This window comes from Diadema antillarum, unplaced genomic scaffold, assembly GCF_040938485.1.
Source record: "Diadema antillarum isolate AM-2024a unplaced genomic scaffold, OU_Dant_1.0 seq00001411_RagTag, whole genome shotgun sequence".
NCBI classification, from domain to species: domain Eukaryota; kingdom Metazoa; phylum Echinodermata; class Echinoidea; order Diadematoida; family Diadematidae; genus Diadema; species Diadema antillarum.
Genome location: NW_027272165.1, coordinates 617,327 through 634,217, shown reverse-complemented (window position 1 = coordinate 634,217; position 16,891 = coordinate 617,327). Strand labels below are relative to the sequence as shown.

Here is a 16,891-nt window from a genome sequence, read left to right as displayed (position 1 = left end):
CTTCCTATCACATTCTCTTTATCTCTCTTCCTTCTCTCTATCTATCTGCCTGTCTGTCTATCTGTGTTTTTCTCTGTCTTTGTCATATATCCAGCATTCCTACCTTTTTCCCTCCCTCTCTCATTCTATCTCTCCTTGTTTTATGTTCTACATCCCCTTCTACCTCCACTGCCCTTCTCACTTTTCTTCCTTGCTCCTCCTCCTCCTCCTCCTCTCTCACTGCTACCATCACCATATCCCATCCTCCCCTCCCTCCTCCCCCCCCCCCCCCATTTCTCTCTGATTTCCACTCTACTGATCAGCCCACGTACACCTTACTAGACATACTGCAAGTGTGTCCATATCTCACGTATAGCAGACACCTGCTAGCCTGGAATGACTTGGCCTTTTAACTGCATGCCCCTGACAAAAGGTAATATCTCATAGACTTGAATCATGACACAAAATATTTGCACATGCAATGGGTTTCAATGGTCTCCTGCCATGATTCAGCAGTTAAAAGTTGCATGTGTCAAGATTGCCATGGTCCTCAGAAAAAGGGGTAACAATACAAAAGCCAATCAGCGGCCGAGATAGATTATGACACACATTTTACAAGTAAAAATCAATTAAAAATCAGTGATTTCTCTAATATTAATCTTTTTTTTTAACTGAGAGTCTTTTAGCGTTAGATAACTTAATAGAACTTCTTAGAATCAGAGAGAAGTATTTTTCCGATTGAAGAGTTTTATCTAAAATTACAAACAAGGATGGTCGGGCATGAAGCCTTTGAAAAGTCATGTCACAAACTATGATCCCCATGTTGAAGATCAGACGGCAGAATTTCTGAAGGTTGGGTCTGCCCTAATGATACAAGATGGTTCCACAAGTTTTTGATACTATGCAGCATGTCATTGGCTTCAAACTTTATGCCAACGGAAGAGTCAGCTCTCAAAATAAGAAATCACAAATGAAGTGCAACATCCAGTATGTCTAACAAGCTAACAAGCGTTGATCAATTCACAAGTTTTCCTTCATTCAACAATTGAACAATGTAACCTGCTGCTAAGAATTATAACCAGCAGCTTGAGCAGAGCATGGACATATCGACCCATCATATACACACAGTAAGACAACATGTTGGGCAGAAACATGGCAGAAAGTCGTTGGAAATAAGGTACATCTCTCACTTAGGAAAGGACACACTGAGAGATGCAATATAAGGTGATCCTTTCACACCACTTAACTGGCATATACCTGTTTACCACTAAACCCACAAACAATATACCGATACACCGCCCTGCATTGGTCAATACAACTTTCCTACTTGACTCTTCGCTGAACGTTTCCATGCATATTGTGCGCAGAATACATTACTCTTCAGTTCTATGCAGTGGGTTGCAGCCCATGTACAATGTATGCAGGCTAAGCATGGATTCACCACTGTTCTCGTTCCACGCAAAACTACATCTGTATCTGAGACAATGGTGTGGTCTGCTATGTGATGCAATCATTTTACGATAATATCATTTGTTTTGTGTTTGTTTACTAAAATGTATTTCTAACACATTTTATTTGGGTCGGTGGGAAGTGGCCAATTAGTGGCTGTCTGAAACCAAATGTTTGGGAGGCTATTGCTTAGTTTTGCAACAAGGGGTATCACATGAAAGAGGGGGGGGGGGGGGAATAAGGGGGAAGGAGGCTTGGTTTAAATCCAGACAGTGCACCCCTTGGTACGGTATAGTATCGGCTGAGGTGAGAATTCAGCATTTAACTTTGGTGAGATACTTTGAAATCACTTTATGAAATATTAAAAAGCATACAATTCTAAGTGGAATTCAAAGTTTATTTGACAAGATTGGTTTTGAAACAAAGTATTAAAAACAAAGCGATCCTAATAAAAGATGGGTCCCACCTTTATTCAAGATCCCCTGGTTGTGGATGTCTCAGCCATTTCAAAATCAATTTTCAGCATATAAACTTTGAATTCCTCTAGCATCATATGCTCTTTCGTATATCTTAAGATGTTTCTCATATCTCAAAAAAATGTTGGAAACCTGAAGCCCCATCAACCGAAACTGTACCATCCCTTTAATCATTATCACCAATGAGAGTTAGATTGTCTGGCTTCTTACCACTATTGAGAGTTAAACTGTCTGAATTTGAAATGTAAAGTGCAGCCAGGAAGTTGAATTTGATCAGATTCAAGTTTGTGGATTTTAACTCATGTACATGTGCCTTTTTCCAGGATTCAATTGCACATGCCATCTATACACAACAAAATTAAAAATTTGCCAAAAAATAGTCAGTTTTCTGTTCTTTTCTTTTTCTTCATAAAGAAGCTAATACTGATTTACCTGATGCAGCCATTTAAGAGTATTGACCTCTAATTTCTATCTCCAATAAAAGAAATGAGAAAAGACAAAACAGACGGGAAAGAAGGATGATTTATGAATTAATTGCACCTTGCAACATAATGCCTCGGAGACAAACTAATTTCTTCCAGTATTGGAATACTAAAATGACTGCATTTGCTGCTATGTGACAGAAGAGAATGCTGCATCCAGTCATCAATAATAGTATACCCTCTTCCGCTTGACATTCCAGTGATCAAATTAAGATCATCAAATACCCAAAATAGGTCAAAATAATCCTCAGGAAATGCACTCAACTGAGCAAAAAAAAACAAAAACAGAACCAAGAACAAAAACAAATGAGAAGGCCACTGAATATTGATACAGAAAAAAAGAGGAAGAGGATCACATAGTATTGACTAATATGGATAAATCCGTCATTTTTATGAAAGCCTGGGTGTGGTGAGCAGCGCATTAATGCTGTGACCCCATAACCTTTACCGAACATTATCCTCTTCGAAAGAGCCTTTCAAATACGGGAAAGCACTGAATCACTGTCTACTACCGATATATTAAAGTCTTGAATGGGCTGCATACGGGTCCTCTAGAGATTTTTTTTTTTTTGGTGTGTGTGTGTGTGTGTGTGTGTGTGTGTGTGTGTGTGTGTGTGTGTGTGCATGTTTTTGTTTTGTTTTGTTTTTAATGGAGGACGCTGTGGTTCTTAAGTGATCTGCACATAAACATTTACATGGATGTCGGTACAAGTTTGCGTCATTCATTGGCTGTGCCGAACAACATGTGGCAATTAATTGCAATCAGCAAGGGCCTGGTGGCGATGCCGCTGCGTCAGCAAAGTGAGGTATGCCAAGAATGCAGAGTGGGGGAATTGGCGGCACGATTTAATTCAATTTGGAAAATGAATGCAAATGCTTACCGCAATCACACACAGAGAAAACAGAACAGAGAGGGTAAACAAGTGACACCCATTAATTAGTTCAAATGAGAATCATTTTCATTACACTCTAATTCATTACATGCGTTAATGAGTTCAATTAGTCCATGAATGCATTTTTATTTCAACTTAATTGACAAATTAGCTTTTAAAAATCAAGCCCTGGACTAATATCAAAACTACAGAATAAAGTATCCACGAAGGATACTAAAGTAAAACCTCCTCAAGAATATTAGCTATGGTAGAGTAATTAGTGTTCTACTTAAATACTACAAACCCATCTTTACAAAGCCCCACCTCTTTTCTGTAACATCTTGTCAGGAGACATTTAAGTATTCAAAAAAAGGAAGAAGTTAGGGTTATATATATAAGCATGTAAATTAGGGTTATATTTAGAGAACACTGCGTAATTACATTCTTTGAGGTTTTGGTGCTTTCTGAGCTCTCTTTAGGCTGCTCAATGCATCATACAGTTGCCTTTTATATAGTGTCGCAATCAATTTCATGTTTAATAGTCCTCATCGAGACTTATTTACCCATTGGCACATCAGCTGCCCTAGCCTCCCTCCCCTCCTCCCCCCCCCCCAAAAAAAACCCCGCAACATTTCAACTGAAATGTGTTATGATATTGACAACCCCTCTAATACCCATGGAAGTAGGATGACACTGTGGGTATACTTACAGGGCACATATCCAGGACTGGTCGTAGTCAAACCCTCCACCCTCACTAGTGCTGGTGCCCTGCACGGTCTTGGCCAGCACATGAACTGTGGGAAGAAAAGATACAATGATAATTGTGACAATGAAAATAATGATTGAAAATATTCTGATTAAAACATCCATCATTGTTGTTGCCATATTTGTACGAGGACCAATAGCAAACTATATCAGTGATGGAAATTATATCACCATTTAGAAAGTTATAAAATCATCACATTTCTGAAAAGCTTGTGAAACGAAATTGCCCGGAAACTCAACACACTAGTATCACTGTCACTGAATGAGTTCAATGTTGAAATGATATTTGTGCAACATTTCCTATCTCTGAAAAATAATTTCTTACAGCACATAAACACATTTCAAGGTAATCATTATGCTGTTTGAGACCATTTGATTTTCAAAGCCACCACTGATACTTGTAAGAAGTCCCCTGCTCATCTCATCCAAAAAAAAAAAAAAAAAAAAAAAAAAAAGTAGCCTTTAGCACAAAGAGCTCAAAAAAGGACAAAGTAATGATCTGACAACACTTGATACCAACATCTCTTGGCTGCATAGAGTGCAAAGGAATTTGGCAAGCTATAAAAGATTGATGTCCCATAATGTGATGTAATCAGCTTTAGACTTGGCCTTGAAGACACTACCATCTAACCAGGCGTCCATTCACAGTTTTAGCTATACAGCAGATGGGGCAAGACAGGACTTAAAGGAGAGACATTAACATGATTTCAAACCCACGTCTGTCCGATCGAAAGGCGGAGTACTTGCTCGAACATTAAACCTCTGCACCTCAAGGGCACAGAAAGGAGGTTAACAGCCATTTTCTCAACCACATGGAGCACAAGCTAGCCAGGCATGGCAGCTTGGCCGGGATTCACTCCCATTATGTGCTGAGTTTTAAAGAGTGCACGGTGCATCTTCCCATGTTGCCCTTCAAGGAAGTCATCAGAGTAAGTGTCATCAAGACGTCTACCCAGAGATCAGGTTTTCAGAGGATTCCCGGTCATAAAGCGTTCCCCACAAAGAGAAAATACACGACAGCACTTTAATTGATAAACAACCTCTTTCAAGAAAGCCTCACGCTGAGAGTGTAACATGTCAGATTCCAGATGAGGGGAGAGAGAGAGAGAAAGAGAGAAAAAAAAAGATTGTTTTGTTTTGGTTTATATGAGTCTACCAAGCAGAGAGAAATATTCATGTATGCGTGCTCACTGCACAGAAAACGTCACACAGCAGATTCTTCAGTAGGGACGGTCTCAGAAAAGCTACCGGGAGAGATATATGTGGGAATGCATCCCTCAGCTCCCCGGGAGCCTCACTGGCAGTCCCTTACAGAGAGATGGCTCACTGGAACAAAATACTGTATACGCTATAATTTTCGCGTACATAAATTTTCGCGAATTGCCGCTGCCACACATTTTCGCGAGTGGTTAAATTCGCGATTGGGGGACCAGAGAAAATATGAAGTGGCAAAGAAAGTGTGAATTTTCAACTTATTAGCAAATAAGAATGATACTAGTTATACATCATATGAAAAAGACTTGCCAAACTCTGCGAACTAGTAAGTTAGAATTCAACATTTTGAAGTGGTTAAGTCCATCGCGCTAGATTTCTGACGAGTGGTCCCCTTGCGATAATGGATTGGCTCTCTACAGTATTCGTAAGTAGACGTGGACGTGCATAAACAAGCTTAGCCAGTATGGTCTGTTCGGTAAGCCGTGACATGGTATACTAGTACTGAAATGTTTGTATCATCAAGGCAAGGGATTCATTTTGGAAGGTAATATTTTCGCGTGTTGTTAATTTCGCGAATAGCTCCCGACTCGCGAAATTCGCGAAAATAAAACCCCCGCGAAATATATAGCGTATACAGTACTCTGCATTCTCTGCAGTGAAATAAACTGATCAATGGTAAGCAGAGTCCTTTATAAACCCTGCAATTATAATACTGTAACCTTTGCAGGAACATCATGATTAATTCTTGAGAGATACCCTTCATCATTTTTGGATTTCTGATAGTTTTTCACTGCTCTAAACAAAAAAATACCATGATACATTCAAAACATTCTGAAGTTTTGCAAAATTAATCAGTTCGTGGGTACTTTGTGCTACAACAGTCTGTAATGTCATGTTCATTATAAAACATTTTGAGTGTGGGTGACAATAACTTGTGATTCAGAGTACCAGTTTCTCTATCATATCACTGTATATGCCATATATTTCATGGGGTTTTTCTTTTCGTGAATTTCACCACTAGGTTGCTACTTGCAAATTTTACAACACGCCCAATTTTTGACTTTGATAACATTGATCATGAATGTGACTTGCGTAAGTACATTTCTCCAGCCATTACTGTACTGCATGATCATGAATGTCAACCACTACCGAAATTGTCAGGAAGTCCCAATTCACACACACACACACACACACACACACACACACACACACACACACACACACACACACACACAAACACACACAAACAAACAAATAATGATAAACTTGATATTAATGTGGCATATACAGTACCAAGCACTCCTTTCTCAGGAATTTAATGCTTCTAGAAAACACTGAAGATGTCTATATGATGACAATGTGTCAATTCAACAATGCGATAAGACAAAGATGGCAAAGATAGTCTTACACTGTAGTTTCATTGCATTGGTTTGATAATTGTGCAGTATTTTTAGTGCATCTTATCAAACCAGTGAAAGTGCTGTTTGTGTTGTCATGATGAGTTTATTATCGACATGATATAAGCGCACTGTTGTTAATGAGAAAGTATATGAACCATGAATCAAATCTATGGTTACATCATCTCAGGGCTAGGAGGATAATGAGAATCATTGCGGCTTAACTCAATTTTTGTATTTTTTCTTTTCTTTGGTGGGGGGAGGGGGGAGGCACTAAAGTATATTATGAAGTTGTCCAAAGTTAATGGCCCAAAGGTTTTTTTTATGATTATACTTTTATCCTGTATGAAATAAAACAAAGTATGGATGTAAGAATAGCTAACATGAAGGACCAAAAATAAGGAAAGTATTCTGTTGTTCACATACGAAACACCAAAGGGGAAAAAATATCATACACACTGCCAACTAAGCAAGTTCTACACATAAACAGCAGATTGCCTAGTACATCAGGTGATGATCTAATGATTAATTCTGGATTGATATATATATGCTTTCCTGCAAAACATCATTAACTATTCTCTCACAGGATACACTGATTGCATTTCCTTGTTAAGTCTGATTTCTATAGACATTTTGTCTTCCTCAAATCTCATACTCTGCTTTGATATATGTACATTGCATAGGATGCATATATATACCCCAACACTGAGGGTACTTATTCACTTATCTGAAATGTAACGCAGCAAATTAGACGGCGCTTTCAAACACAAAATGTGACGTCTTCCGTGTCAGCTTAATATGTGATCCTACACACCCTGAGGGAGAGCAGTCTACACATTGCCCCGTCGTGAAACTCGCCAAGAATAGAAGAAAAGTCGGAGTGAAATATGGTTCCAAAGTTCTAATTGGAGCAGAAAATAGAGAGGGGCCATGGATCCTGCTCGGGCTCACCACAATCAATCATATCGGGAAAATTCTCCCTGACGTCATCTCGGAGTTCGGAGGGGAGCGCGGGAGGAGAGATTGATCGCATCTGCCGGGAGAGAGACCGGAGGATGAGACTTGTCTCGATGCGGCATTTGGGCCTTTCGTCTCCTGGCAATTAAACAATCACCTAGGAAGTTATGTTTCAGAGGTATACCAGTAGCGAGTGGCTCCACTAGCAATGCATTGTCATAGGCCTGTCATCAATTTTTTTGAATTCGAGGTGCAGTTAGGCATGTCACAGCATAAGACAACATCTCAGCTAGGGAAACGGATTTTGCCAACCAACAGGTCCTGTCCAAATTGTCAGAAATCATAAGACACCATTCACTTGGAAGTAATTATCAAAAAGTAGCTAACTCATAAGTAGAAATGATGTCGCACCCATCCTCTTTATCTCTGCACATGATTACACTCCCACATACATTCATGAAGCGTGCCGCCGTGTACACGCTGTATCTCCATGCAGAATGCAACTCGTACAGTGACTAAAATTCATCTCGAATACTTTTTATGAGCATCTCACATCTCTCTCTACATTCTATATTGTAATCTCATTTTGTCTCTGTTTCTCTCACCCTCCCCATCTCTCTCTCTCTCTCTCTCTCCCTTGTATCTCTTCCTTTCTTTCTATTTTCTCTTTATCTCTATCACCCCTCTCCCCTCCTCCCCCCCCCCCCCCCCCCCGTTTTTCTCTCTATAAGTTTTGTCCAGCTAATTTTCCCCTTGCACAATATAGGGCATGTATCACTCTAGTTGACACCCTCCCCAGCGAAAAGCCAAGAAAACTGCTGTGCAGATCAGCTGGGAAAGGAGGCAGCCTGCTGGCATTTTGTGACCAGAGTTTCAAAAGGTCTTTGAATGTCACTTCAACCACTCCCGTGGTCGCACTGACATCAATGGGAATTTCGTGGGAAACCGCACATTCGTGCCCACAGTATCACGCATCCGTGAAAAGTGGGGGCCCAATGCCTTATTAACCCATTGAAGATGAGTCCCAAGAATACTCGGGCAAGTGTCCACGGGAAATGTGTGTTGGAGCAAAATCAGCCCGTCCTCAATGGGTTAAACACACAGAAACTCTCCACTAGTGAATTTCATGGCTCCTACAAAGATTACAGCATCTGAAGTACTGTATAGGCCATACATATTTCACGAGTGTGACATTTTGCAAATTTTGATGTATGGAGGACAATCTCACAAATGGGTGAATTTGTGATTGAAAGCCATTACGAAGGAAAGAGGAAATAATCTTCAGCTCAATTCAAGCAAAAATTTAGCAATTTCCAAATCTGGAAACAATGTACGTACATTGTTTGCATTACAGGAGAGACTCTGTTTGTGAGTTGGCACTGCCATGAATATCAGTAAATTTGCACAATTCAGAAATAGGATTGCTGCAAAATATACCACATACCTACAAGGGTCGCTGCAAAATATACCACATACCTACAAGGGTCTAGATGAGTCTCCTAAACTTTCTCTATGGAAAATCGTACAAGCTGAAATTTTCGCGGTGGTTTTATTTTCGCGAATTTCGCAAATCGCCTTTGAACCGCGAAAATAACAACACGCGAAAATATCCACGCGCAAATAACTAAGTTCATTTAGACCCTCGCAACCGCGAAATTAACAACACGCGAAAATGTCCTCCAAGTAGCAATTCGCGAAAATATCTGTACGCGAAAATTTCAGCTCGTACAGTACTTACTCTTCTTTTCTACTCAAAACTTGGGGGGTGGGGGGGTAAAGAGTTCCATTCCCTTGGGAATCCTAGCATCTCATCCCTGGGAGTGTGATAGGGGGAGATAGAGGGGACTTCTCTCTCTTTCTCTCATCTAACCATACACTACATGGTCCTACTGACAGCACTTTTCATTCCACTGCACTACATGCATTCATAAAGCTTTATAAGTGATTTAAAGACATGCCATCCATGTACCTTTTATATGCAAACTGTTTGTTTTGCATTTTTTTTTTAATATTTTTTTTAACGAAGACCACTGTGTGGGCAGTATACTCCATCTCCTTCCAAATGATGCATTGATGTATAATGAAAACATTACACAAATACAGACAATGAAATACATAGGTAGCCTCATGCAGCCCACTATAGGAGAAAAATAACATTCAATTCATTCAGTAGATTTACATGGGCATTCATCCAAGATTAACATGCAAATGAGCTCATCAATAAAACAATTTCCATTCAGGAAAAAAAAAATTCATCTCACGCTAAATTGAGTAATGGTGATGTCACACAGCATCCACGTGGGAAATGCATCATTAATTTGCCAGTTTGCTCCATGGGACCAATTTGCTACAGACTCCCTGTAGTCTTTGCAGGGACATTTTGCTTCCACATGAATTGTATTACAGTGGGGAAAGTCTGTTCGCTGGTCTCTCTTGGTTTGATGGTATACATTATCACTGGGCACCCACAAATCCATTTCTTCCAGTATAAACCACGGTCCTACCACATTGTGTTTGATCATGAGAATCTATGCATACAACTGTTGTTAGATGTGTCAAACAATTTGTAACTTTAAATTCTCATCTAAGTCAGACTGACAAATGAACAGAAACCTCTCTTACAAGTTAATACAACACTTGTAATCACATGAGTGGCTGAAATCACAAACCACTAAGCAGAAGTGAGAAATAAGTGTTACTCCTTTTTAAATTAGTAATTTCCCACCTTTGCTTTTTATTTTGTTGCATTTCTTGTCATTAAAGATGGGAGGCAATATTTTCTTAGTCGACCTTAATTTCACACAGAGCAGCCAACTTCTGAAATTCGCTGCAAACAAGCTGCAGAACATGTAATATAAACTACAAGTTGAAGTTATAGGACTCTGTAAGCTGTTCTACCAATGACAGTATGCAAGAACAACATCTTCTGTGTTATCAGAATCGTATCAAGCAAAGCAAATGTTGATTGTAAATATTTCTACACTTTTTTGTGTTTGTTTTATATTTTTCAAATGATGTGAAAGTATATTCTACATGGCAAGTAGGGTCTTATTCAGAGCAGAAAATAGCTCAAAGACCTACCATAGAAGTTGGCCACAGTAAACAACTGATAAATTACATCATACATGGATGTCAAATGATGCTTCATCTCATATAGCCATATACCCAGTGCCGTATATAAAGAGTCTGGCCAACTGATGACAATAGCCGCCATGTTGTTACTCAGCATATTGTACACGTGTACTGTAAAAGTGGATATTTTCGCGTGACTAATTTTTCGCGCTTGGCTGGGTCGGAAGAGTTTCGCGTCTTTTTAATTCCGCGGAATCAAGACATCACGCACAGGCACATATGGCAAGCAAAAATATTCGCGTGCTTTTATTTTCGCGCTAGTTTCTGGTTGCACGAAATGCGCGAAAATTTGAACACCGCGAAAATTTCCACTTTTACTGTAATAGACGGATAGCATGTATAAAGCCTAGATGTCATTACTAAAGGAAACAAAGTAGAGAGTAGTTAACAATGGGCACTGCACACACGCATGCTCTGTTTGGTAATGTCATGGTGCCTGTAGATCACGGGACCAGCTATTGACCAATCACAGGCTTCAAAGCTCATAAACTTAAAACAGAGTTGACTCTCTATATATGGCACTGGCCACACCTATGTTGGTAGTTTCTGGCACACAAGTTTTTGCCTATTTTTCAATTTTGTTTCAATTTGGTGTTCCCCGTTATCAAGATATAGGGTAAATCAAATCCCACTCTCTACCATTAAAGAAATATGCTTTGTCAGTATTGCTAATCCATTTTTTTCTTTTTGATAAGACAAAACTATACTGAAGTTTATATCTTTAAAATCATCACTGTCTCTAACCAATGGTTTTATCACGATCAAAGTTGTTAAATGATCATCATTCATTCTCATTATCACTATCACAATCGAATAGAATAATTCAGGTCCAGATGCAGTGTCGCTTTTAAGCTTCTTCTTTTTTCTGCAAGAGGAAATGGATGAGGAGAATCTCTCAGGACAGAAACAAAGATTGATGAGGTATTTGCATGTTTTCCTTTTAACTTGTCCCTTCTGGCTCCAGAGAGCATTAAGGATCTTGTGTCTATACATTCACAACTAGTCTCCATCCAAGCACCTGTAATATATATATTTAGGCCATGGTGTTGCACACCTCATGAATCTCTTAGCACATGATATATTTTCAACTTGCTACACTACCATACAAAGAGTCACAAGGATTATATAAACATGGCTATCATAAAACAGCATCATATTCCCTTTGTGTTTATGTCAAGATATCGTATTGTCAGCGGTGCTCCACATGGCTATTAACACTGAGCAAAGTTTATGGCACTGCACGTATCTGGTTCACAACTGACAACATCTCAACAGCAATTTCTCTGAAAGTTGCAGTCTAAATTTTGAATCAGAGCAAAATGAGAGTACAGGTACTAAGTAATTCTTGTTGGGGGGGGGTGATAGAGTGGGTAAAATTGAGGTGGAGATATTATCTTTCCTACAAACACTTGTTGACTTGACTTTACACATGGTTTAAAAATGGCACAAATTTGTGTCCTTTCTTCATTCACAGTTGGGAACTGCATTCAGCAGATATGGGGGGGGGGGGGCATTTCATGAAGCCTTTGTCATATATTTTTTCTGAGAAACTGTTGTAAGCTATCAAAATTCTTGTGTGTTATTGGCTGAGAGCAAATTTGCCCAACCCATTTGTCAGACAAAATGCTTCGTGTAATGTCTCCAGATGTAAAAAGATTTTGTGCACATTTTAGATTGATACTCAAAAAGAGAGAGATGTCATGAAAATATTTGATTTCCTTTTGCACCGTCAAGACAAGAATTTAATACTTCAGCACGATTTGAAAGAAAAATATAGGTAAAGAGAAGCAGGTATACAAACTTTTTAAACAGTCTCAGTGTAGTATTCTGAAAGCTGAAAAAAAATTCAGAAAAAACAGTATTTTAACCTTTTATGCATTAGACATGCAGTATAATACATGTTAAGAAAAGCAGTATCTTCCATGAAACCTGCAATATTTTGATCCCTTCCCCCCCCCAAAAAAAAATATATATTTATATATATATATATATATATATATATATATATATATATATATATATATATATATATATATATATATAATTTATAGATATATAATTTTGCTCCCCTCCCCAATAAATGAATAAATAAATGAATAAATAAATAGATTAAAAAAATTAAAAAATAAACTTAAATCTAAATATAAATAAAAGTCACAGTTGGCATCTCTGGGTAACAATGAGGAAAAAAGGATGAGGAAAAATGGAAGAGGAAAAGGAGAAGGGGAAAGGCTGAGAATATCAAACATATGGATGTAGCTGAGGGTTCCTCATCAACAGAAGACAGATGGGTGGAAGAAAGGAGAGAAGGGAAGGATTAAGGGGGATTTGAGCAGACCCTGGGCAGAGGCAAGTTTAACCCTCAGTGTGCTTTGACTACCCATCGGATGAAGAAAACCCCACAGCATTCTACACACTGTCCAGAGTCTCAGGCAGAGAAGGGGTTAAGGAGAGGGGGAACCAGTGGTAATTGCTGCTGCACAGACTGAAATGCCTGCAGTATCGGGTTACCGGGAGAGATGCCTGCGTCTGCGAAACTGTTCAGACAGTTCACATGAACAACGACATGTTGGACTTAGGCATGGGGATTGTTTATTGAAATGAAAAATGTGCTCACAGGCCATTTCTGAAATTAATGGCCCACTGCATTACATCCATTCATATAAATGTTGCAATCAGAGTATGAGTTGTTGATACATGATTCCTCCAGCTGCATGATAAAGAATCTAAATCATGGATGTAAAAATACAATATTGCTGAGACTCTAATAAACTGTCATAATCATTAATATGTATATTCAGTGTAGTTTTGAACCTAATGAAATGCCCTTTTTTGGGGGTTAACTTTAACAATTTACAAATTTTGTCAATGTAATAAGTTTGAAAGAATGCAATGTATCATGTCAGTATATTCCTTTCAACATATTGAACATGCATTTTTTTTCATAAAACATCTGGGATTTAAAATGAAAAATCATACAATAACAGAAAAAAAAGGCAATGACACTATCAACTTAATAATTGAAACAGAAGTCAGACTGATGCAATAAAGTATGATTAAACTGCACATGCTGATACAAATATGGTTGGTGGAAGATCTCCCATATAAAGTCAAATCTCGCAAATTTTGGTATTGCTTTGCAGATCCTACTGTACAACAACAAATACCAATAAATAGTTTTTCACCTCTCCTTTTCACAAATGGGATCAAATTTAAAGAGATTTTATTCAAGACTAACTTAGCACAAATCAAAAAACAAACACCTTATCTGCCTTGGTGTAACTCACCCATGAGCACATATTGAAATACTTGTGTAGTATACACAGCAAACTTCTCTACGTGAAGCACATCATTGACATTGTACTTTGCAAAGTTTTCCAAAAATTTAGCTGGTGTTAAGGCACAATATGGAAGCAAGGATTACATCAGTAGACTGTCCTTCAATTTATGGTAGCCCTAGGAGCATACAATTTTTGTCACTGTTTTTATTAGCCATCCTAATCTGATACTAATTTATTCACTTTTCAATATCTAGATGCTGGTGTGCTAAACTCTGGTGTGCTAAAATAATAGTTACGTTCAGACGACAAGCCCTAACCTCGAAGTTAGGAAACCTCGAGGTTAAGCTCTTGCCCCCTAACTTCGACGTGCGTCCACACGACGAAGCTTAACCTCGAGGTTAGGAAACCTCGAGGTTAAACTCCTGCCCCTTTGAGTTTGTTGATTTTTGTGTCCACAGGGTGCTTAACTACAAGTGGGGACCCCCCGCGGCTCGTGGTTAGAGCGCTAACCCTGAGATATCTCGTGGCTCTTAACATCGAGCTAACCTCGAGGTTAGCTAACTACGAGTGCGTCTACACTGTCCCTAACTACAAGCTTAACCTCGAAGTTTCCTAACCTCAGGGTTAAGGCTTGTCGTCTGAATGTAACTTTAGTGTGACTGCCTCAGGGCACATTCTGACACAGACAAAACCTGTTGTGTACAGCTAGGTGAAAGCTTGAGTACAGAAGGAAAACTGACACAACAATGGTTCAGCAAAGTAGGTTTGTGTTTACATTAAATGTGAAAAAAAATCATAGAAAACATTTTTAACCAATTAAAACAAAAACATATCACAGAACCCAGCTTTTGATAATGACATGTAGTTTTTGATTGTCCTCTTCTACCGTTAAGCTGAAAGATCAACATGAAATATTTCCATTAAAATTGCTTGTGGATCAATATCATTAGTTTTTAAAGTTTCTAGTGTTAAGCAAGACTTTCAGAATTTGTCCCTCATTTTATTAAAGCTGGCATATACAATCCTAAACAAATGAGAGCTGTAAAATCAACCAGCTGGAACAGTTTTCAGACTTTTTTCCCCCCAGTCACGAGATGTGATACTCCTCATACACAGAGGTTCTATCAATTTCAGATTGAGTGAATGGTAGCAAGACGGACAGTCTGCTGTCTAAACAGCTCACTTAATTCACGTCTCAACACCAGGTAGATTTACCGCGGAGTTTACGCTGCACGATTAATCGAGCGCATCGGCACGACAAGCCCAGCATTCCTGCCACGGAAGGATTTACGTTTGTGTAGTTGTACATTTGCCCCATGTTTACCCATAAGTTGAGAAGCTCTAACTTCCAAGAAAAGAAAAGAAAAAAAAAAGGCAACCTTCCTCAAATTTCCCATCCAAACACCCTTCACATGATCCAAAGATCACTCTAGTCTTTACAAACCAATGGATGGGGGGAGGGGGCATGTACTTGCTCATCTCATACAATTGATAAGAGTTAACAAATACACCACTGTTTGCAATTCATAATGCCTGCACAGACTAAAAAAAAAAAAAAAAAAAAAAAAAACGCACACATTATATACACATATACAATGCACGCAAACTTATTCATTCATTCAAATGTACATAATTATACAGTTTACTTTCTTTGATCAGGAGTGTATGGAAAAAAGGAGAGGCCACTAAGTCATACAGAGATGCCTATAATAAGAAAACAGCAACAAAAATGTACCAATTCATGCATGGTCACCATTCCACATTCCTTGCTTATGGCCATAGTGAGGCAAGCTTTTTCATTTGATCCACAAGATTCCAGCATCTCTGGCAAGAGTCACTCCTCAGACCTTGGGCCAAATCCCGGATCAGCTGTGGTGGATGCAGAGAGCTCGGACCGGGATCCAGGGAGGATACTTTGTCAAATAAATAACCTCAGCTACCAGTTGAGAATGCTATCAAACTGGTACAGAGTGGAGATTGAAAGGCTAACACAGAAGGCAGGAGCACACAGGGAGTACTTTACAGTACATCTATCACACTGTACGATAAGCTCAGGAGGGTATAATACAATCTCTGCCAATGCCCAAATCATTGGTATAAAGTCCAGGGGACCGTTTCATGAAACTTTTTGTCAGTGATTTACACCGACAACTGTTAAAAGCTACTGAAATCCTTGCGTCTCATTGGCTGATAGCAAATTTGTTGGTGAAAACCTCCGACGAACTCGCTGATGCTTTCAGATCCTTGATCTCTTCCAAGGGAAGGCCATGCATTGAATTGATTCCATGAGGGAGACACACATTTGTATTTCCTGAGAGTGGCTCATCAAATACATAACACCGAATTTTAGTTTCATTATTCAATGTTGAAGAGACATGTGTATGAATAAAGCAAGAAATGAAAAATGCACTTGTCTACTTGCCTTAGTCTACTTCACAGGTGTGAGAAGGAGTAGATCTGAAAGTACAAAGACTAACCGCCTGCATATTTTCAGACTGAATAGGAATATGTCACCAAGAAATACTGCAAAGATTTGGATATCTAACGCTAATAGCATACTTCATATAGGCCTACGTACTCACAATTCAAGGGGACTTCATATACATTCTACACCTATATAGAAATAAACTGTTACGAGTCGAATAAAATGATTTAATTTAAAGAACTGTCATGGAAAGTCAATGACTGAAAAGAGTGAACTGCTCTGAGTGTACAAATAGTTATTTTGAATAGTACGCCTATATTCACTGATTTACAAATGAATTTCTTGTGTTTTGCTTGTTTTATTTGTTTCTCTGTTGTCACTTGTATTGTTTTGCAAATGCCGAATAAATAATAATAATAATAATGATAACAATAATAGCATACAAAGCAATACAAAGGGTG

The 16,891-nt window shown here is 38.7% G+C and overlaps 1 pseudogene; it reads right to left on the bottom strand.

Moving 5' to 3' along the window:
- LOC139709194 (solute carrier family 4 member 11-like) overlaps positions 1-16,891 on the bottom strand; it is a 208,963-nt pseudogene that overhangs the window by 74,786 nt on the left and 117,286 nt on the right.